Raw genomic sequence first — 23,042 nt, forward strand, 5'->3', positions numbered from 1 at the left:
TTAGTAAGGGGAGAGAGAGAGAGGGAGAGAGAGAGAGAGAGAGAGAGAGAGAGAGAGAGAGAGAGAGAGAGAGAGAGAGAGAGAGAGAGAGAGAGAGATTTGTGCAGTACAAGAACTATAATCAGCAAGGTCAGGGTAGTCCTTAACCATAGCCTATCCAGCTATGGATGCTCACTTCCTGTTATTCCAATCTGTGCTCCTCTGAGGATCTGAACACTAACTTTAGTCTCTCCTTTTCCACATGAACATGTCCCACTAAAAATGTGCAGTATGTCTTCCTGAGTTTATTTCACAAATTCAGTAAATCAAAATTCTCCTCTTCTCTCTCTCTCTCTCTCTCTCTCTCTCTCTCTCTCTCTCTCTCTCTCTCTCTCTCTCTCTCTCATGTGTGTAGTGTATCCATGTTTACACACATGTGTGAAGATGTGCATGCCCATGTGGAGACCAGAAGTTGATATTAAGTGGATTGCCCTGCTATGTCTCTTTCTACCTTAGATTTTAAGACAGAGTAACTTCGTGAACCTAGAGTGAGAGTTTTGGCTACATTGACAGGCCACTGAACCTGTGGGGTATATTTGTCTATCCATCTCCCAGAGCTGTAGTTAGAGGTGTATGCAACCCACACCTGGTTTTTATGTAGGTATTGAAGACTTGAACACCAATCTTCATGGTTGTACAGCAAGCATTTACTCACTGGGCCACTCACTTTTAAACATTTAATCAAAACATTTCATGCAAGTATATATTATATGTTGAACATACCCCCATGTTCCCCTATCCTCTCTTTAAGGTTTTACTTCTAGTTTCCCTTTAGTGTGCATATATTATCTCATGTAACTGTGTAAAATACAGAAACCACAAATGAAAAAATAGTTTCTCATGTCTCAGCAACTGGCTTAATTAGCCTAATAAATATATTTCTAGCCCATCTGATTATTTCTACCTGCATCCATTTCCTTTTAAATGGTGTAAATTTCATTCTTTTTCATGGTTGAAAAATTTCAGTGTGTACAGATAGCACACTTTCTTTATCCGGTCTTCTATTGTTAGACACTCCAGTTCATCCTATAACTTAGCTGTCGTGACTAGTGCTGCAGTAAACACTGATGTGCATGTGTCTGTGTGATGTGTTGACTTGGAGGCCTTTGGATAAAAGCCCAGAAGTGGCATCACTGGGTCATGTAGTAGATCTAGTCTTTGTTTTTATAAAGAAACCTTTATAAATGGCAAGGATGTGAACAAAAGTGAACCTTTACATGCAGCTGGGTGGGAGGAAAACTGCTGCATCAGCCATGGAAAAGATATTTCTTTTTGTCCTGATTCAAAGTATCAAGGAACATGTTCAGTAGGCTGCAGCAGAGGGAGAAGGCTTTGCCACAGAAACTTCTGTCAGTCCCTGTGGAAGTGCAGGAAGGAAGAAGAAGGTGGCCTGGGATGGAGAGCAAAGGGAGGCTAGGCAGAAATGGGAATGCAATGTGCATCGTATGGCTGAGGAAACAGTTGTAAAGAGCTCAGGTTTGTTCCTATTGAAGTTCTGTTTGAGGCCACAAATAGAATTCAACATAAAAAACATTTAAGAACCTAGTTTAAAAATGCTCAAAATTGGAGTAAGCGTTCCTTAAAACAAAGCAACCAAGTGACCAATAGACATATGAAAATTATCCACCATTACAAATTATTAGGACATTTTATTTAATTTTTTTATGGATCATATTTTCTTTATTGAATCACCCATTTGATTAAGCAAAAATAAGTATATAGTAGATTAGTCTGAAGTATCATGCAGCCACAAACCTGAGCCAGCTTTGCCCTTATTCCTACTGACATCTTTTTTTTTTGGTGGGTTACTTTTCTTTTTAAAAATTAATGAATTACTTATTATATATGTGGTTTGCAAAATAATTTCCCTTGCCATTTAACTCTATTACTTTTTTGCTGTGTAAAAGCCTTTTAGTTTTATATAATCCCAAGTCTGAAATACTGGCAACAAATTAGGTAATATTGAAATAAAATCCCATTTAAGAATAACAAAAATAACTCAGGTTGGTAATATCATACAGGTTTTCTGCAACAAACAGGATCTGTACATGGTCTATTTGACTTCCCAGCCTTACCCCTTTGTGTTGTCTTTATATTCTGCAATATGGAACATATGCAACAGACAGTATTTACTGGGCATGTAGATGCTATACAAATGCATGTTTCAACTCAATGGGTATCAGTAAATAATAATAACTATGTGAAACCTATAATGTAGAGCTTTGACAAAGGAGCATAGGCAAGAGAAGGGAGGAAAGATAATCTGTTCAACTGATAGTGCCTGAACAGCTGGAAAGCCTCATATAAAAATAGCATCTCAGCGTGTTACTCACGCCTCCCTCAAAAAATGAACTCAAAATGAAGCAGAAACCGCAATGTGAAAATGCAAAACCCTCATTTCTGGATGAGAACCTAGTAGGGAATCTAGACAACCTTGAGTTTGATAGCTTTAGGTACAAACTGAGTTAATAGGCCATAAAAGATGGATTTATAAGCTGAACTTCATTAAAACTAAAAATGTCTGCACTATGAGGGACTCTGTCAAGAGAATGAAACGACAAGCTGGAGGTGGGAAGAGAGTCTGTACGAAAGACATACCAAATAGAGACTAGTTGCCCCAACTTTATGAGCCCTAACACACTAGGAAGAACATACCCAATTAAAAGTGTGCCAAATACCTTCAAGAGAACTTTATATCAAAGAAGAACTTTGGATGGCGAACAGGATATGAAAAGTACTACACCTCACAGGCATCATGGAAGTAAAAGCAAGAAGAAAAACAAAAATAAAAACAAAAACAAGGGCATGGGCTGCATAAGTTAGAATAGATAAAATGCAAATGTTGACAACACATGAGCTGGTGGGCATGGGGAATGATGGGCATGGAGAATGGTGGGCATGGAGAATGGTGGGCATGGAGAATGGTGGGCATGGGGAATGGTGGGCATGGGGAATGATGGGCATGGGGAATGGTGGGCATGGAGAATGGTGGGCATGAAGAATGGTGGGCATGGGGAATGATGGGCATGGAGAATGGTGGGCATGGGGAATGGTGGGCATGGGGAATGGTGGGCATGGGGAATGGTGGGCATGGGGAATGGTGGGCATGGAGAATGGTGGGCATGGGGAATGGTGGGCATGGGGAATGATGGGCATGGGGAATGGTGGGCATGGAGAATGGTGGGCATGGGGAATGGTGGGCATGGGGAATGGTGGGCATGGAGAATGGTGGGCATGGAGAATGGTGGGCATGGAGAATGGTGGGCATGGAGAATGGTGGGCATGGGGAATGGTGGGCATGGGGAATGGTGGGCATGGAGAATGGTGGGCATGGAGAATGGTGGGCATGGAGAATGGTGGGCATGGGGAATGGTGGGCATGGGGAATGGTGGGCATGGGGAATGGTGGGCATGGGGAATGGTGGGCATGGGGAATGGTGGGCATGGGGAATGGTGGGCATGGGGAATGGTGGGCATGGGGAATGGTGGGCATGGGGAATGGTGGGCATGGGGAATGGTGGGCATGGGGAATGGTGGGCATGGGGAATGGTGGGCATGGGGAATGGTGGGCATGGAGAATGGTGGGCATGGGGAATGGTGGGCATGGGGAATGGTGGGCATGGGGAATGGTGGGCATGGAGAATGGTGGGCATGGGGAATGGTGGGCATGGGGAATGGTGGGCATGGGGAATGGTGGGCATGGGGAATGGTGGGCATGGGGAATGGTGGGCATGGGGAATGGTGGGCATGGGGAATGGTGGGCATGGGGAATGGTGGGCATGGAGAATGGTGGGCATGGGGAATGGTGGGCATGGGGAATGGTGGGCATGGGGAATGGTGGGCATGGGGAATGGTGGGCATGGGGAATGGTGGGCATGGGGAATGGTGGGCATGGGGAATGGTGGGCATGGGGAATGGTGGGCATGGGGAATGGTGGGCATGGGGAATGGTGGGCATGGGGAATGGTGGGCATGGGGAATGGTGGGCATGGGGAATGGTGGGCATGGGGAATGGTGGGCATGGGGAATGGTGGGCATGGGGAATGGTGGGCATGGGGAATGGTGGGCATGGGGAATGGTGGGCATGGGGAATGGTGGGCATGGGGAATGGTGGGCATGGGGAATGGTGGGCATGGAGAATGGTGGGCATGGGGAATGGTGGGCATGGGGAATGGTGGGCATGAGGAATGGTGGGCATGGGGAATGGTGGGCATGGAGAAATAGGAGCCCCTCCATTCCTTCTGGAAAGAAATGCTAAATGGTACACCTTCCTTAGAGTAACTTTGTCTGTTCTTATAAAACTAAATAAACTCTTAACCCAGCAATTTATCCTTCCTTGGTAATTTCTCAAACAGAATTGAAAATGTATGTTTTTACACACACACACACACACACACACACACACACACACACACACACACACCAAAAAAACTGTTCACAGTAATTTTATTCATAATTGCCCAAACTTAAGTTGTCCTTCAGTTAGTGAACAAATAGATAAACACCGTGTGGTATATGTAGGTGGTAAATTATTCTTGTGTGATAAAGTGAAATGAGCCATCAAGCCATGAAAAATGAGAAACTCAAAGGTGAAGGAATCTAATCTGAGGAAACCATGAATGGACATTATGACATTTTCGAGTAGGCACAAGTAGGACAGTAGTATATGATTGCAAAAGGCTATGTGGGAAGTAGGGATGAGCAGGTAGGGCACAGAACACTGAAGGGCACTGGAACAACCTGTGAGACATGATAGTGGGAGGCATGTGTCATGATGGATTTCTTCAGGCCTTAGAATGCATAAGAGCAAGAAGCAACTCTAATGTAAGGAGTGGGTTTTAGGCTACAGTGCTGTACCAGTATGGTTCATGGATTACAACATCCTGCAGGGGCCACTGATAGGCTATGCACTTTGCGGGGATAAGTTTAATCTTGCTGTGGGAAAAAAGACTTGTCTATTGAACTAGAAAATGGTTAAAAGCAAGCTAGTTAAAATATAAAGCAAGTATAGCATAGGTGTTTTGATGGACAGATATGATAGAAACAATTTTGTTCATTGCAAAAGATCAAAGTTTTTTATATACCAGCAAGGGACTGATGTGTTTCCCCCATCAAGCTTCCCAGCTCTCACTATATTTATTATCTGTATTTCATCTGATTCATCTCTCCTCCTTAAAAACAATACAGATAAATAACAGCCCCAAAGAAAACAAAGTAAAACAAGCAAAAATTCAAGCAAACAAATAAGCAAACAGACAGAAAACCCCAATGGTGTAGGCGTGGAAGCTGTTCCCATTTCTACTTTGGTGCCTAGGTTTAAGCAGCAGGTATTCCTGGAATATGTCTTCTCTTCTCAAATGTCACCCAGAGCAGATTCTAGCAGGACAAGCCTTCGTGCAAGCTTCATTCTTCAAGGAAAGAGTTGAGATAGGGTCCCCAGGTTCGGTGTAAATATGTTCCTATCCTTAGTTTTAAAAGTACTTGGGGTTTTCTCGAAATCTCCCCTAAAGGTCTTTTGGCTGCCTCCAGAGTTAACCTTGGGGGCTCAGATGTCTGTAAAACTCAGTTACTCTGTCATCCTACTGAAAACCCCTACTCATCGTTGTGACATTTTGTGGCGAGAAGGCTTGAGTTGTTGGCATCTGCTGTGTATGATATTTGAGCAGAGAGTAGCTGCACCAGGGATACTTGCTGCCTAAATCTGGAAACCAATGTTGAGATGACAGTGAAGTCTCTACACTGCTGGGTTTTGTTGTTTTTTTTGTCTCTAACTTTTGTTGCTTGATTTGTTTAGATCTTCAAGAGACTCAGTGGCCTTATGGATAGAGTCATTGGAAGCAGAGGCTGTGAAGTGCAACAGTGCACAGCAGGTGGGAGTGATTTCAATGTTTAGCTCTCCTCTGGGTCAGAAATCACCTCATGCCTGACCCATCTTGGGTTCTGTAGAGTATTAGAGCACTCTATCCCATAGTCAATCACAAACAGCCTATGTATTCTAGAGTCCTTGGTATCTTTTTTTCAAATGTGCAAATATTTAGTTTAATTTAAAATAACTGTGTTAAGAAGAGAGACATTTAATATACAACAGATACATTTTACTTAATAATATTTGATGAAACGAATATCCATGTAACCAGCAGTGAACATAACCGTGAGGGATTCTACTGGACCAGAATCTAACTTCATGACCCTCTATGGTCATCCTCCTTCCAGGAAATCAGAAGTCTTATCTCCCATACTTCAAGCTAATTTTGAATATCCTAAGAGTTCTTGGTATCCTTACCTGCTGAGAGACATTGTTCAAGGCTATCCCTCCTCATCTCAAGGACTCACTCCTTCCCCCATTTATCTGTCTGTCTGTCTACATATGCACCTATGTATCTGTCTATCTATCTATCTATCTATCTATCTATCTATCTATCTATCTATCATCTACATATATTTATTTATCTATTTATTTATTTAATTATTTTGATCCCAGTCCCCTCCCCCTTCTCTCAGTTCCACCCTAATGACATCCTCTTATTCTTTCTTCTCCTCAGAGACAGGGAGGCCCCCAAGGAGTGTCAACCCATCCTGGCATCTCAAATCACAGCAGGTTTAAGTACATTTTCTCTCACTGAGGCCTGACAAGGTAGCCTAGCTAGGGGAAAGGGATCTGAAGTCAGGCAACAGAGTCAGAGATAAGCTTTGCTCCCATTGTTAGGGGACTCATATGATGGACACGCTGCACATCTGCTATGTATATGTTGGGGGTCTGTGTCCGGCCCCTTCATGCTCTTTGGTTAGTGGTTAGTGGTTAGTGGTTAAGTCTCTGTGAGCCCCAATAGACCCAGGTTAGTTTACTCTGTAGGTCTTCTTCTTGTGTCCTTGACCCCTCTGGCTCCCTCAATCCTTCCTCCCACTCTTCCACAAAACTCCCCAAGATCAGCCTATTGTTTCACTGTGGGTCTCTGCATCTGTGTCCATCAGTTGCTGGATGAAGCCTCACAGAAGACAGTTATGCTACACTCCTGTCTGCAAGCATAGCAGAGTATCATTAATCCAAGGACTTTCTTAACGCTTTCATTTCTATATGAGTTTGGACTTTGAATGTTTGTCTTCAGCAAGTTTTCCAGATTTTGTAAAGTGACTGAACACCAAAATGTTTGAGAAATCTTTGTCCAAATTGGTAAGAATCCATCTCTGGAAACCCAGCTTAGTAACTCTTCAGTTTACCTAACAATGTTTTTCTTATAAAATTTCCAGACAAACCAAATACTTTTAAAAAACAGTTTGCCAGTTTCTAGTGGCTCTTGATAAGGGGATTCTAGATGTCTCTAATGAACTAAACCCAAACTGCCTAAAACTGAACAGAAACTGAATAATGTTCATAGATGTTTTATTATTCTTTATTTTTGACGTCTCCTACATGTATACAATGAAATGTGATAATATTTCCCCCCTATCTCTCCTCTCCAACTTCCCCACATCCTCCAACATGCTTTCCCGAGCACCTTTATATTTTTTTACATTTTTTTGGATAACCCACTAAGTCTAGTTGTCGCTTCCCATATACAGCACGGTTATTGGACCATTTCCTAGAGCCGAGGGAGCATAGTCAGAGCCATGTCCTCAACAAAGAAGGGCTCTTCCTCCCCGGAGCAACTGTTCACTGCCAGGAGGTCTTCAGTAAGGGATGGGACCTGGAGCTCATCTGTCCAGCCTGTGCAAGGACTTTGACAGACTTGACCCTTGTGTAGGTACGATTCAGGTAACCACAGCTGCTGTGGGATCGCGACTGTGGTAGCCTTGTCACCTCCCTTCAGTTTTGTCCTTGCATCTTGACCACGAGAACGTAATTCTTGCTGTATCTTAGCTAAGTGACTTTCCCCACGACCTCCTTTCCTTCCTTCCTTTGATGGGGACTGAATCCAGCATCTCATGCATGCTGACCTTGCACTTTACCACTGAGCTGCAATACTATCACCTGCTTCCTGGTGCTTTAAAAGTGGGTTCATGGGAAGGACTAAGTCTGTTTCTTGACAACATCTAAGCCTGGAGGTCAGTATAAGGCAAATGTGTTATCTCCCTCCCTGTGATCCACTGTGCTTGCTAATTGCTAACCAGTCACAGAACACCTTGAAAATCTTGCTAAAGACAGCTCCAGGAACAACAGCGGGCTTAAGAGATGGGCTAAAATCTATTTGTTGTCTAAGCCTCAGCTTGACTGGACTTCATCTTGCACAGACTGGGCTACTTGTTGGCTTTTTTTTCTCTGCGCAGTTCCATGCTGTTTCTCACTTGCTGTAATGACTGTTTTCTTGCACGTGAATACGTACACCTATGGCAGGGTGCTATCCATCATCCTGCCAGCCTCTGCTCATCTTTTAAAATTTACGTGCAGTGCCTTGACAGCTCCATTTCCCCTTCTTTGCTTGTTCCTGAGGAAGCAGAGTCCAAGTGTGGGAGCAGCCTCACTCACAAAGCCCACCTGCATTTGTTTTATGACACACATGACATTACTGCAGTGTCTTAGCAACATACCCAGCACCATGAGTCTTGGGATAATGTCAAGTCCTTTCTTCCTTGGCCACAGCCTACATAGGATTTTGTGGGGCTCCAGGCAAGGACCTCTGGTCCTTCCATTTACTAAGAAAGCTGAGGCTGCAGGAATATCTGAATCTATGTCCAAAGAGTCCCCTTGGGGGTAAACAGTTTTAACACACAGGAATTTATTTGCAGGTGCTGTAGAAATGCTCAGCAGCTCAGGGCAATCCATCCTAGAAAAAAAAAATGATGACATTCTCCAGAGCTGAACCTAAGGTTATTTCTGGAACCCCAAAGTGTCATATCTTTGCCTTGGTATTTTTTTATTCTATTTTGACCATATGGATATATGTTTATCTTATATCTATTCTTTCTTCTTGGGAATTTCTTTAGGGTCGGGAGTTTCTTTTGCCACTGGGTGCTGAGAGTAAACCACAGTGCCTGTGAGCTAGTAGACACCAAGGCCAGGAAAGAAGTAGAAAGAATGCAGACAGAACAGAACTTTGGTTCATTTATTAAGGCTTCCCGGGTCAGGTTCCAATTAGAGACTGAATGTCTATTTACTTATACCTTTTCTAAGAATGTGGTTAGGTTGCATTGCAAATTAACTAGAACAGAACAAACCATTTTCACAATGAAAGAGCAAAACCCTCTGCTCTTGTGTTACTTAGGAGCAACCACTTTTAACTCTTGGAGCTGTTTCTCCTGCTTCATCCATTAAGATAGAATCTAATAGCATATCACTATAATCAATGAGGATTTCACTTTTAATAAATGCCCCCTTTAGATGGTCTCATCTTCTCTCAGAAGACATATACCACAATTTAAAATTTAATTTCTGAGCACAAGTTTCAGGCTTACATGTTAAATTGCTCTGCAGCCAGGTTGTGTTCCACCATTTTGATTTATTTCTTGTATACCTTTTGTAGTAGCTCATCATCATTTTCATATCTCTCATTTTTCTTTATAATTTTATGTTGCATTTTTCCCCTCTGGAGAGCAGATTTGTAATCATCCAGATGTTTTGATGAGCGTTTATCCTGGCGCTCTCCTCACAGGGCTGACAAGCATGACACTATCCTACGGGTATCTCACCTGAGCGGAGGTCTCTACCTTGACTTTCCCACCTTTCCCTGGTTCCTTACTTACTCCCTTATTTTGAAGGAATGCATCCTTCTATGCTTGGTAAAAGGTAGCTCCCATTCCAGGGCTCCTGCATGTCTGAACATATTTGGTGGTTGTATTAGAAGCCAGGTGGAATTGATTGCTTTCAGTGTTCGGATACTGAACGTTGTCCTCTCTGGATCCACTGGAGCTAGAGGCCTGGAAGCCAGTGTCAGGAGTCTGCACATGCAGTGTTCTGTTGTTTTAAGAAGCCAGAGACCTGCATTTTCTGCAGTGTTCATTTATATTTAAAACAGTATGGGACTTGGGAGTGGATCTGTTGAGCTCTGACATGTTTTTTTTTTATGCCCCTACAGCATAGCAGCAGGAATAAGCCTTTCTCATGTGGTAGGGATGAAGACCCTCACTAAAAATGTATAGTTGTGCTGTTCTGCCAGCCTGTTGTTGTGAAGGGCACAGGGTGGCCAGATGGTGTCCACAGTCTTAGGGGGTCTCATTCTGTTTTCAGCTCTATGAGCCTCCTCATGCACTTTGGGAGTAAGGATGCACAGGACGCATTGTTGCATGGATCAGAAGTTTAAATCCTCTCAGAGGGTCATGAAGAGCAGTGCTAGGTAAATCTGTACTTATTTCTTCCTCATAGCTCCAGGACCCACATATTTCAACTGCAGGTGGACAAATGTCCACATGACAGCTGTTTGAAGTCCTCCCTGGGTGTGCTCCCTAAACTAGTTTCCTAATTTACCCCGAGAGCGGGCAGGCCCTTGGCCTTCCAGGTCTGTGGCTTCTAGGTAGTGTGGAGCAGCACTGGCACAGAGGCTTCAGTGTTATGGGAGTACCGCCCTTCCTCTGCTAAACTGGGTGCCACTTGGCCTGTGATAGTGGTATGCAGAGAGTCTTAGGTCACCAAGTCTGATTTCTCTGATCCCTCAGCTAGTGGAGCTGAGGCCATGTGGCAGGGTAAGCAACCCCGTGTTCATCATATGAGTCCATCCCTGACTGAGTACACTGTAGCTTTTCTCAGGTGAGAAGAGGCCAGTACAAGCAACCTTTGAAGTTTGTAGTAACTGTTCCATGTCTTTGCTTTGTTCCTGTTGACAAGCTCAGTTTCCATCTTAGGCTGAACAGACAAGAGCCGGTATCGTGTCTGCTTGTTCTTATCACTCAGCTCAGTTACTCACGCCCTAGAAACAGCCCCGTGAGCCCACATGGAACCAGACCTTCATATCAACACTGTTAAATACTCCACTCATTCCGACTCTGAAGGCCTCCTAGTTGGGCCATCCTGAGCTGGGTTGTCCTCCAGAGGTGTGCCTCAGCTTCAATCCCAGCCCTCACCAACCCTCACTTCATTTTATCTTCCTGGCATATGGGCCTGATACCTGCTCGGCAGTTTCCTCTGAAAGTTAAGGTGAATAGGCATTCTATTTTTAATATTTGGTATGCCCAAACAAATGTTTGTTTCATGCTTACGTTGGATTTACAGTTGGCATCGCTATAAATATCTATGATATAAAGTATTTTGGCTTAAAGATAATTACTTCATTTGTCTCCTTGCCTGTGTTCCTATTGAAAAGTCCAGTGTCACCCATATTCCCATACTGTTTTATGTAACTTGCTCTGTATAAGTACTTAACAATTTTTATTCAGAAATTTCAGATGTGCTTTTTCATGGGACTTCAGGCAGTTTTGATCTCCTTTTTTATTTCTTATTCAGAGAAAAGTTGTGTACCTCCATTCTGGGAAATGTGCTTGCCTTTTTTTCTATAATACCATCCTTCCCTCTATTTTCTCTGATTTCTTGGGAAACTCTCTATTAGTTGGACACTCGACCTCCTGGATTTGATCTAATTTTCTTGTCTTTCCTCTTCTGTTGTAATTACCTATCTTTTTATCCTACTTTCAGGGAAACTTTCTTGACTTTATTGTTAAACGTTTATTTTGAAATTCTTTAAAAATTGAGTCATCATTTTTCAAAAAAGAAAAATTCCAAGAATGCTGACTTGTTCACCATATCTACCATTTATGAATACATTTTTTTTGTTTTATGGATTATAACATCTCCTTTTATTTCTCTGAGAGCATTAATTATATGTTCCTTGGAGATCTTTTGCTTCCTGCATTAGTTCAGTTGCCACTGTGTTCTTTGTCTCTTTCCTCAAATAGCACAATTTCTTCAAATTCTACTAGTTTTCCATTGTCTCTGCAAACTAATGAATGATGCTGTGCTGCGGGGCTCCACTTCTGGGCCACTTCGACCATGGGGCCATGGATCGTCTCCTCTAGTTACATATATAGAGACTTTATCCAGTTTTCATCAGTGTACCTCCAGTGCTCGACTTAGTTCTCCAGGACAATAAACCTTCAGCACCTTGGGTCAAAAAGGAGGTTTTGACACCCACATCTCTATTATTTCCACCTTCCCATCATTCCTTTGTGTTTATTCTCCCTTTCTCTTTCTATAGCACCATCTACTGCCCGTTTCTAAGTTACCCTTTGTACCTAGATGAATGGATTAGACTGGCCTTTTGCCACACAGGCACTTGGGGCTGACCTGTTCCCTCTACCAGTCATTGGCTGTCTTCCTTCTGCTTTCCATCTCCCAAAATTGTGGCTTAAGATGTATCTTCTCTCCATCGAAGATGTGCTGTGCAGTTTTGTTTTTCTAGTTCTCGCTATTGGGGGAGTGTTTTGAGAAGGAGAAGGCGGCAGAAATGTACATCTTAAAAGGAAAGGTATTTTCTAAAAACTTTTAGGAAAATGTCTCTCAGAAACTTTTTGTCCTCATGCTTTAAAACATAGTGAGCTGTTTGTAAAATGTTAGAGCACGTTTCCTCGAGTCTTTGCCAGCATTTTCCCTTTTCAGGCCCTGTGCTTAAAGAATCTCATGTTTCAACTTAAATTCCTTTAGGAATATACCTCCGGGTCTCCAGTTAAAAAAACACTCCAGATGTGCTGCCTGTGGTGGGGGGAAGGTGTGGCCAACACGGCAGACTACATACTTGCCTGACAGAGCTGTACTGAGTGTGGGTATAACTGGAGCAGGAGACCTGTCTGGGGCTTAGTTTTAAGCTAGTTTCCCTGGCTCAGCTCCCTATCTTGGTGTTGTTTTTCATGTCACCAAACTCACCCAAGTCCTGGACTTTTTGTTTCATGGTGCAAGATAAAAATTTTACTCTCTCACACACGAAATTTTCACTTACTTCCCTCTGCGAACACAGAGCTGAGGCTCCATGTACACCATGACATCAATTACTTCTCTGTACACTCCTTCCTAGAGCGTTGATGCAGTTCTTCAACCGAGAATGGATTTTCTTGCAGGTGTCACCTTCACTGTGCAATAAATGTGTTTTAACCCTTTGTAGTTACAGGGATTGAGAGCAAGGTGGCTGACTTGTAGTGTCTGGAAAATATTACTATCTGTCTATAACTTTTGACAAGCTGCCAACATCTTTTGCCTTAATTTTCTATCTGTAAATTAGGAATAATCATAAAATCTTCCTGGTAAGGTGTGTGTGTGTGTGTGTGTGTGTGTGTGTGTGTGTGTGTGTGTGTGTGCATTAAATGAGGCTGTCCAGGGAAATGAACCACAATATGACATGTGACATAGTGACCCATAGTCATCCCTTCACAGATGTCATTCACTATTAGAATCTTAGTGCAGTGTTAGGATGCAAGGAGAGTGGACGTTTGTTTCCATTCTCTGTTGTGAACTAGAAGTCATGCACCTTTGCTGAGATGAACATATTCATGTAAATACTTGAGGAACAAATGAGTTGACACACACAGTGTGTACAGCCTATGGCTGACCTGGAGTCATTCTCACTGATAGACACTCAACTCATGATTGTTGAAAAAAAACTTTGATACATGAAATGAATGACAAGTGTGCAGGATATGTGACTACATTTATTCTTGATTGTGATGCTTCCTCTCTGTAATTCAGTTTGTTTTCCATCCAAGAATAGGGATAATAGTGGCAGACAGTTGCCAATGCTACATCATTGATGCATGTGACGAGCTTGATATAACCTGTGAAGGGCATGTTGATGGTCATGCTTGTTCATGAGCATGTGAAGTAGCCAAGAAACAAATGAGAAGGGGCATTGTGTGACTTTACCAGAGGAGATGTGAACATTTGGCTGTTCGCTCTAGATAAAGCTTTGAGGGCAGACCAAAGGAGATGATGTCACTCAGGTCCATCTTAGTGAGGCAGTGAGTTCATTTGAGTTACTTCCAGGAGCATGGGTAGGTCAAAGGCAGAAATCCCGCACAACATAAGTGACAACTAACAAGAGCCACATTCCTTGAGCTCCCTGATCAATTTGTAGGCAGCTCCACTGCAGAGTCTCTTCGCCTCTAGGCTCTTAGTCACTTTTCTTGCTACTGTGATAAAACACCCTGACACAAGCAAAATAAGGGAGAAAGGTTTACTTTGGCTCACAGTTTAAGCAAGGTACAGTCTACCCAGGTAAGGCAGTCAAGGTAGCAGGAGCTTGAAGTAACTGATTTGTGAGTTCTCTCTCTCCCTCCCTCCCTCCATCCTTCCCCCCTCCCTCCTTCCCTTCCTGCCTCCCTCCCTCCCTCTTCCTCCCTCCCTGCCTCTGTCCCTCCATCCCTCCTCCCTCCCTTCCTCCAGGATAAAGTGTTTCAATTCAGAAGAAATAATTACACAAGAAGGACCTATTACAAGATACTGTCAGGAAATCCCACCTGTTCTAAAGCAAAATGCTGCATTTTCCACATGTGGTCACCGGAGTCTGGTGGTGGTAAAAAAAAAAAAATGGCTAAATAGTGCCAGAGTCTCTAGACTGATGTTCAGTAGGTCTAGGTTAGTGTGTGTGTGTGTGTGTGTGTGTGTGTGTGTGTGTGTGTGTGTGTTAGAGATACTACCAACTGTGTTTACAGTGGGAGACAGCACGTTATTTGTTTACCTGAGATGCACAAATGCGATTTTGGTGAAAGGAACAAGGATAGGAGGGTACCTGTTCCTTTTAAGTCTCTCCATGGAGACCTAGGATCACTATTCAGTGTCTCTGGCCCAGAGAACTCTTTAATTTTTACGATTTTTCTCTGTTGCTTCTATCTCACACCTCCAAACACCCTTCCCCACCTAACTCCTTTGTGTTAGAGTAATTTGTTCATTTCTGAGGGTTCATCTTCAATTCCTGTATGAACCTCCCAACCTTCCAGAGGCAGACCTCCCCACTCAGTTCCTTGTGGATCCTCTTTCCAAGGAAGCTAATTATTTTTCTTTGTGCAAAAGCCCACTTTTGGCTTTGCAGCTGTGCTCAGCCTCCTGGGGGGAAACAGATAGGAATTTCAATGTTCCTGACTGTACATCAGGTGGCCTAAAAATACCCACAAATTGGTCTTCTCTTTCCTAACCAGGCTTGGGCAGTAATGGAAAGACAAACTCTTCTGAGAATTCAGGAGGACTATTACTTCCCACGGATGGCGTTGTCTATAAATAGCAGTGCTTTCCAGGTAGTGAGCTGCTGGCTTGCAGAGCCTTGTGCTCAGATCATGCCAGGGGAGATTCAATGCTGCAGGAAAATTCCAGGAGCGAGAAGGTTGACTGAGAGCTCTAGAGCTTGGAGATAGTCTCAGTGAGGCTCCCTGGAGGCCCATTCTTAACAACAACCCTGTGAGCATGGGCACTAGGAAAACACATTTGCATGAAGTGAGCTGTGGTGCTAAGGAACTCATAGCAGACATCTGCTGCCCATCAGAAATGCAGTACAAATCATTAAATACATTTATATTTCTCCTAACAGTCACATTTTAAAAAGTGTAACACTTTAAACATAATTTTAATATTATGTGATATTTAACCCACTGGATACAAAGCAACAACATTTCAACATGCAGTTACATAAATAGGATATAGTCCCCTATTCCATTTTGCCATGTTTTTGAATATAGAATTCATTCATACATTTCATGCATCCCTAGGTGAACTCTTACTTTTCATTGGAGTTATGCCAATTGCACTTGAATTTCTTGAAACTGGTGGTTAGAAAAAAGTTCTCAGAAACTCTCGTTTCAAATGATGTTAGGAACTTTCTAATAAGTGCCTTGACTTTTGATGGTGAGATTAGTATTTAAAGTTATCAAAATTAGAAAGTGACTCTTCAGTTGTACCAACCAGATTTCAAAGACTCAGTGGTCTCATGTAGCTTTTCCTGTCTATACGTCACAATGCCAGCATCAGTGAACAGACAGACCTAAGATCTGCTACCCAAGTCTGGATGACCTTGCATCATCCTCAGCTTAACCTTTTTCTGCATCAGTTCTACCATCTTTAAAAAAGAGATGTGGAGTGTGAGGGATGCGTGGAGGGAGGTCTATCTCTACCTGGGGAGTGGAGGGGCTTTTCAATAGTGGTAGCAGCTAGCTGCATGTTTAATTGATGGCCAGGGATTTGGCAGATAGAGACCAGCTGAGTTGAGGGAGTATCATGGAAAGGATTTGAAGGCAGAGAAGTGCAGGGCGTATTCAGGTTGGAGAGGAGATGGGCTTGGTATGATTGGAGGAGGGGCAACAGTTAAAGCCAACAGACTTTTAACCACCCACAAGGGATCATGGACTGTTTGTTGCTTTTCAAAGCTGGCCTGAATCGTTACATTTTCCTGATCCTCTTAAGAAGTCTTCCCTGCTGCCCCATACCTCAGCATCAGAATTTTGAGGGTACAGCTAGCACTCTGCACTTAGCAAACCTTGCAGCTTTCTCAGCCACTTACTCTAGTTTGAGAATCACTGTTGGGATCAGGGTGTCATCAAAGTCTAAGCTGAGGTATCCTAATCAGAAAGCTGCTTTAGTACGTGAGTGCTGGGATGTGGAATAGTTTTTTTTTAATTAAGAATATGACTTTTTGATAATTTCATACATGTATACTACATGTCTGGATCATATTCACTCCTACCACCCCACTCCTCCCAGAATTCCCAAACAACATGTCCCCTTCACACCTTAATCTTCTTTAAAAAAAAAAAAAAAAAGACCCACTGAATCCAATTAGTACTGCACTCATATGCATGGGTGTGGGGCTATTTGCCGGAATGTGGGCAATCTGCCAGCAGCTATACTTCAAAAGAAAAATAACTCCCCTTTGTCAAGCAGCTGTCAATGGCTTGTTGGCTCCTAGCTAGAGAAGGGCTTCATGAAGTCCTCTTCTATCAGGATTTGTGTTTTCCATGTTGATACTGTGCTGGCCTTTCATAGATTGCCACAGCTACTGTGAGTTTACAGAAACAAAGACCATGTCTTTGATTCTCTCTTTTTTTAAAAAAAAAAAAATTGGGTGACTGGTCAGGCAGTAAACTGTCTTAAGTCAATTTGTGCATTTTGGAAGCTGCTAACCCACACTGCTGGTTCACTCAGGAATTTAAGTTTTATTCCTTCTCACGTCTCTGAGGGGCATTGAAGACAAGATAGTATAGTTTTACAACCAAGCTTAGTTGATTAGGGGACGATATCGTTTCAGATTAAATTAAAGAAGTCAAGCTATTAGTTGAGAGAGGATAGATATTGACTTTCATTCGGAAATTTAGATCCAACAAGACAGGAAAGACACTTCAAATGGGACCAATGCAAATGGCCAATTCACTATGAATGTAACATGTATAGAACGCAATATTGTCATGATTGTCACATGGTTCTTCCTGCTGAATGTAGTTTGTTTTATACATGTGTAATAAAATAAAAGTATTAAAATATTAAAATGTAAATATAATTATACAATTTCCTATTCTTTTTTCCTTCCAACCTTTCCCATGCACACTTCTTGCTTCCTCTTGAAATAATGGCTTCTTTTTCTTTAATTATTGTTTTACACATACACACACACACTCACACTCCTAAACACATAAATACAATAGGCACAGTCCACTTAGTGTTACATACATGCATATGATTTCAAGGTTGGCTGCTTGGAAATGAATAACCAATTAGTGGGCTCATCCCTAGCAAAGACTATTCCCCCTTTCTCAGCAGCCTTTACTGTCCCAGAATTCTTTATTTATGGGCAAGGCCACATAAAGTTTCCCTCTTCCATGTTAGCTTCTCTTAGTTTTGTACATTCTCAAGTCCTGTTTTGGCAGCCATATTGTTTGGGTATCATGGGTGAAGCTTCTCGGTCATTTCTTGGAGGCACAATCTCACAGCATCTTTCCTGAAGTAGAAGTTCCTGGTTTCTTTGGTAACTCAGTTGTACCATATGATGTTTTGCTGGAAGCTGTCTTGTGTGAGGGGTATGGTTTTGGCCAGCTGAAAACATTCACTGATAGACTTTGAGAAGACAATAGACACAGAAGCCCAGACAGAGAGAACACTTTCACCCTGTTATGCCTTGCAATGGTTCACATCGCTTTGCTGGTCTTCATTTTGCCACACTTCACTTTGCAGAAGAGAAATGCTCTAGAGAATTTCTCATGGCACTTTGGCTGAGACTTGCTGCTTTTGCTGTATTTTATTGCTGCTGCTGATTCATGCTGTTGTTTGGTGTGTGCTATTTGACTGGTCTGGTGGTTTCCTAATAACAAAGAGAGGAATTGCCCACAAGGAGCTATGTCTAAAAAGGTCCTATTAACCTTTGTTCTCTTCTACCTAAGGTTGGTGGGTTGGAAGGGAGGTAGAAACATTTAAGAAGCCTAAATGAAGTGGGTTTTTGAAAAATCTAAATCTACACTCTCCTTTTCCTCTGGTTCTTAAAATCTTTCTGTCCCCTCTTCTATGATGTTTCCTGAAAATTACATGCAGGAGTTGTGCAGTAGATATGTCATTTGGAAGCAGCCACCTCATGATAACTTGTTCTCTGTATTTGAAACACTTCGATTTTCTGCAGTGGTCTCTGTCTATTGCAAAGAAGTTCCTTTGATGAACAGCAAGAACTACATTTATCTGTGAATATAAGACTAAGTATTTAGAATGCACTTAAGAATTATTCTGGTTTAGAAAAATGTCAATAGGAAGTGCTTCTCTAAGATCCGTGCCATCAGTAGCCCTGGGAAATTGGCTAGGTTTTCAGTACCAGGTATAATTTCTATGCCTGTGAATAGACTTCAAGTCTAATTGCAGAGTTGTTGGTTACCACCAAGATATGAGTTCCACTGTGGTACCCTTAGGGTTATCATGACATGCTGTCCATCGTTGTGGTTCATAAGCATTACACCTCGGTAGGACTGCTGGTTACTTCCCTCCCTTGAAAGCCTACACAGTGCATTCTGATATTATGAAAGCTCATCCTCAGGGAAAAAGTTTTCAAATCATATTCATTTCAGGGTTTCCAAGCCTTGTGTCTGAAGTATATGGTATCTTCGGCAGTAAAAATTTATTTTCAACTTCTGGAAGGCATAGTCAGCTCAAGTGGGATAATTTCATTTAAACTGTATGCATTTGCGTATACACATAGGCTTATATGTATTGAAGTAATTTTAGATAAGTAAATAATAATATGATTCTTTGTGGTTTTTCCGACATCCTAAATGTTATTTTTCCTCCTCTCTCATTCGATATTGACTTTCCATTTTACTCATTTCTACTCTATTGCTCAGACCCCTTTACTTTCCTGTTTTCTCTGTTTATTCCATGTTATATACTCACATTAGGAATGAGGAACCACAAATGAGAATGTGTGGTGTTAGTCTTTCTGTGTAGAGGAATTTTAATCCAGCAATATGGCTATTCTGTGTGATCCAGCTAGAATACAGACATGTTTTTACTACACACCTTCAATAGCTCTGAATGGAATACAGACATGCCTTTAGTGAACACCTTTAATCCCAAACAATGATATCTATTCGAAGCACAGACAAAGCGATAAATCAGAGAAAGATTTTATAGACTGAGTTAGAGATAAGATATGCCCAACTCTCAGGAGAAAGAGAGGAAAGAAGCACTTAAGAGCATCACAGAAGGAGAGCAGGGGAGTTTGTGGAGACAGTACAGAAGAGCTAAGGAGTACAGTACAGCTTGCTGCAACTCAATTGAGTGCAGTTGACTTCATGAAGTTTAGTTTGTGGAGTTCAGAGGCAGTTTTTCCAATCAGAGCAATTTGGCAAGAAGCAGAGAGAATCAAGTTTAAATCAGTCATCTTAGAGAGAGGAGTTTTGAGCCAGACCATCTGAGTTGAACTATGCAGCCAAAGTTCAGAAAGAACTAGAAACAGTAAGTTCATTCAGCAGTAAGTATCGGGTGCTGAAAACATTCTAGGCCTAGGTTAGCAGACAGAGTCTGGAAGCTGAAGTCTTCAAGGTCCAGGTTTGCAGAAGATTAGACTGTACAAAGGTTAAGAGCTTTCCGGCCTAGGCCTAGGGATATTTAGAACAGAGAGAGAAATGCTCTGGGCTCAGCCCAAGGCGTGTATTCATAAAGCTTGGTTATGGCTATCAACTCATTCACTCTTCTGAGGAAATAAAAACTACAATTACATTTCTATGTCTAGGTTACCTCAATTAGTTTACTACTTTTTAGTCCCACCAACTTTCCTGCATATTTCATGATGTTTTTAAAGCAGATGAATATCATTACAAGTGTATATGTAGGACATTTTCATTATTAATTCACCAGTTGAAGGATATTTGGATTGCTTTTATTTCCTAAATATTATGAATACAGCAACAGAATTGAACATTACTGAACAAATATCTATATATATCTATAATTTTCCACATTAATTTCCTGATTTCAAGAGTGACTGCAACAATTTGTGACATTACCAACAGGGAATGAAGGTTACATTTATTCACATCCAGCATTTGTTTTCAGCTCCTTTGTTTATCCTTGTTAGTCTGACTAGGGTAAGGTGAAACTTCAAAGTTGTTTTGATATTCATTTTCTTAAATACTAAGGACAATGAAGGTATTTCTTGGCTACTTTTATTTCTTCTTTTAAGAACTTGCTGTTCAAATTCATAGCTTTTTTTTTCTTTTTGGTTTCTTGAGACAGGATTTCTCTGTGTAGCCTTGACTGTCCTGGACTCACTTTGTAGACCAGGCTGGCCTTGAACTCACAGCAATCTGCCTGCCTCTGCTTCCCGAGTACTGAGTTTAACAGTGTGCACCACTACCGCCCGGCTCATAGCCTATTTTTTGAATGGGCAATTTCAATTCTATGTCCTGTGTTCTTTATATACTCTAGATATTAGTCCTTTGTCAAATGCATAGCTGGCAAAGATTCTCATTCTGTGGGCTTCCTTTTCACTCTATTAATTTTTTCCTTAGGTATGCAGAAGCTTTTTAATTTTATGAGATGACACTTTTTAGTTGTTGACATTACTTCCTGAGCAAATAGAATTCAATTCAGAACATTCTTCCCCATACCTATGCCATGTAGGACACTGTCTATGTTTTCATCTAGTTACAAAAAGATTCAATGAGAATTTCATCTGAGTATGGTATTTACATCATTCTTCTTCCCTTTATTTCTAACTCCTTCCATGTCCTCTCACTTTTTCTCATTTTGGCCTCTATGTATTATCTACCTTCTCTGTCTGTCTGTCTGTTTGTCTGTCTCTCTTTCATATATAATCTCCCTATGTCTATCTGTATCTATGCCTATATTTTGAGTCCATTTAGTGTTGCTCACATACATATTTATTTAGGACCAACCGCTTGGGATTGGGTTACTTGTCCAAAGGCTCATCTTTGGAGAAGACTGATTCTTTCTCAGTAGCTGTTAAATTTCTGTAGTTCTTCATCTAGGGGTGGAGCCCTGTGAGACTTCTCACATGTCAACTGGTATCGTCATTATGTCATTCTTATTTAGGTAACTATAGCGTTACCATTTCCTGGCTACAGGTTTGCTGTCATATATAGAAGACACTACCTTGAAGATGTCATGTTCTTCTGGCTCTTCCCATCTTTCTTCCCCCTCTTCTCTGATGTTCTCTAAGCCTTAGGTGTAGGGCTTGCGTTTATATGTATCAGTTGTGATTGTGTATCTCTTATCACTTGTTTTCTGCATTTTGACCTATTGTGTCTTTTAGGTCTCTGCTTCAAAATGCTTCTTTGATGATGGATGAGGACTACACTTGTCCCTGAGTATAAGAGTGAGTATTTAGAATGCAGTTATAAATTACATGGATTTGAGGGAATGGCAGTAGTACATTCTACTCTAAGGTCCATTGCTTTACTAGCTGCAGGTGGTGGGCTAGATTTATAGTACTGGCATGAAATCTGTTATAATGAATGGAGCATAAGTCCAACTAGATGGCTATTGTTTGCCCCAGGATATAGGTGTCACTATTACACCTTCAGTAGAGCTTGACATTTTGGTCATTATTGTTATTCAGTGGCTTTATATCTGGGTAAGACTATTGATTGCTTTTCTCCCTTGGCAGCTTGCATGGTTTCTTTCAGTACTATGAGAAGGAGTTCTTATGGAGAAGGTTTCCACGTCAATTCTAATTCTACTTTTCTCACTATTATGTCCAGAGTGCATGGTGTTTTCAGCATTGGGGTCTTCCCTTTGATGCCTGGAAGACAACCAAGGGTGAGGGCGATACAAACAATATAATAGCTTGTATTGTTTCTGGGCACTCTCTCAAATACACCTGACCTGCAACTCAAAAGGTTTTCCATGCCTAGCACTGGGCATGGAGCTGGAGGCAAAGTGGCTTACCTCTAGCCCCACAGATTTTAATTGGCAAGGCTAGGATATACAGGGGGAGGTAATCCCCCTCAGGAACAGTCATAGGGGAGGGGAATAAGGGGAAAATGGGAGCAAGAGAAGAATGGGAGGATACAAGGGATGGGATAACCATTGAGATGTAGCAAGAATAAATTAATAAAAAAATTTAAAAATATATCTACATATTAAAACAAAAAATGGGATAATCTGTGGCTTTCAGTTGTAATATTGTAACCCCAAGTAGCCTATGTAGAAGCCTACAAGACCTACAGAGTGACAACCCCCATTAACATGCCAACGTAAATAGAAGAGAATATCACAAGGCCATACTCCAAGTTGAAGAGTTATAGGCAATTAATGACAAGTAGTCTAATTTCAAGTGATCAGGCCTAAACACACACACACACACACACACACACACACACACACACACACACACCACACACACACACAGAGATAGATAGAGAGAGAGAGAGAGAGAGAGAGAGAGAGAGAGAGAGAGAGAGAGAGAGAGAGAGATATGATCAACTATATATATATTGTGGTTCTCTAAGCTCCAAAGAAACTGCAAACGCTGAGAGTGATGTCATTTGTGCCAGGCAGCTGGGTCTGCATACATATCCACCACATGGGCAGAAAGTCCATAATGAATTGGAAATCCAGGAATCAACAAGGGAGTCATTGAGTTTGTACTAGAGAAAGTCTCAGGCCAATGAGCAG

General features: G+C 41.8%; 1 long non-coding RNA gene across 1 annotated transcript in view; it reads left to right on the top strand.

The window, feature by feature from the left end:
* The first annotated feature begins 5,830 nt into the window (after window positions 1-5,830).
* LOC311578632 overlaps window positions 5,831-23,042 on the top strand; it is a 36,874-nt gene continuing 19,662 nt past the window's right edge. Inside the window, exons 1-2 of the long non-coding RNA XR_014772917.1 lie at window positions 5,831-5,907; window positions 21,679-21,741. This is a non-coding gene — a long non-coding RNA (uncharacterized lncRNA). The remainder of the gene's footprint in view (window positions 5,908-21,678; window positions 21,742-23,042) is intronic.

Source organism: Acomys minous (assembly GCF_964271855.1).
Source record: "Acomys minous genome assembly, chromosome: 12".
NCBI classification, from domain to species: domain Eukaryota; kingdom Metazoa; phylum Chordata; class Mammalia; order Rodentia; family Muridae; genus Acomys; species Acomys minous.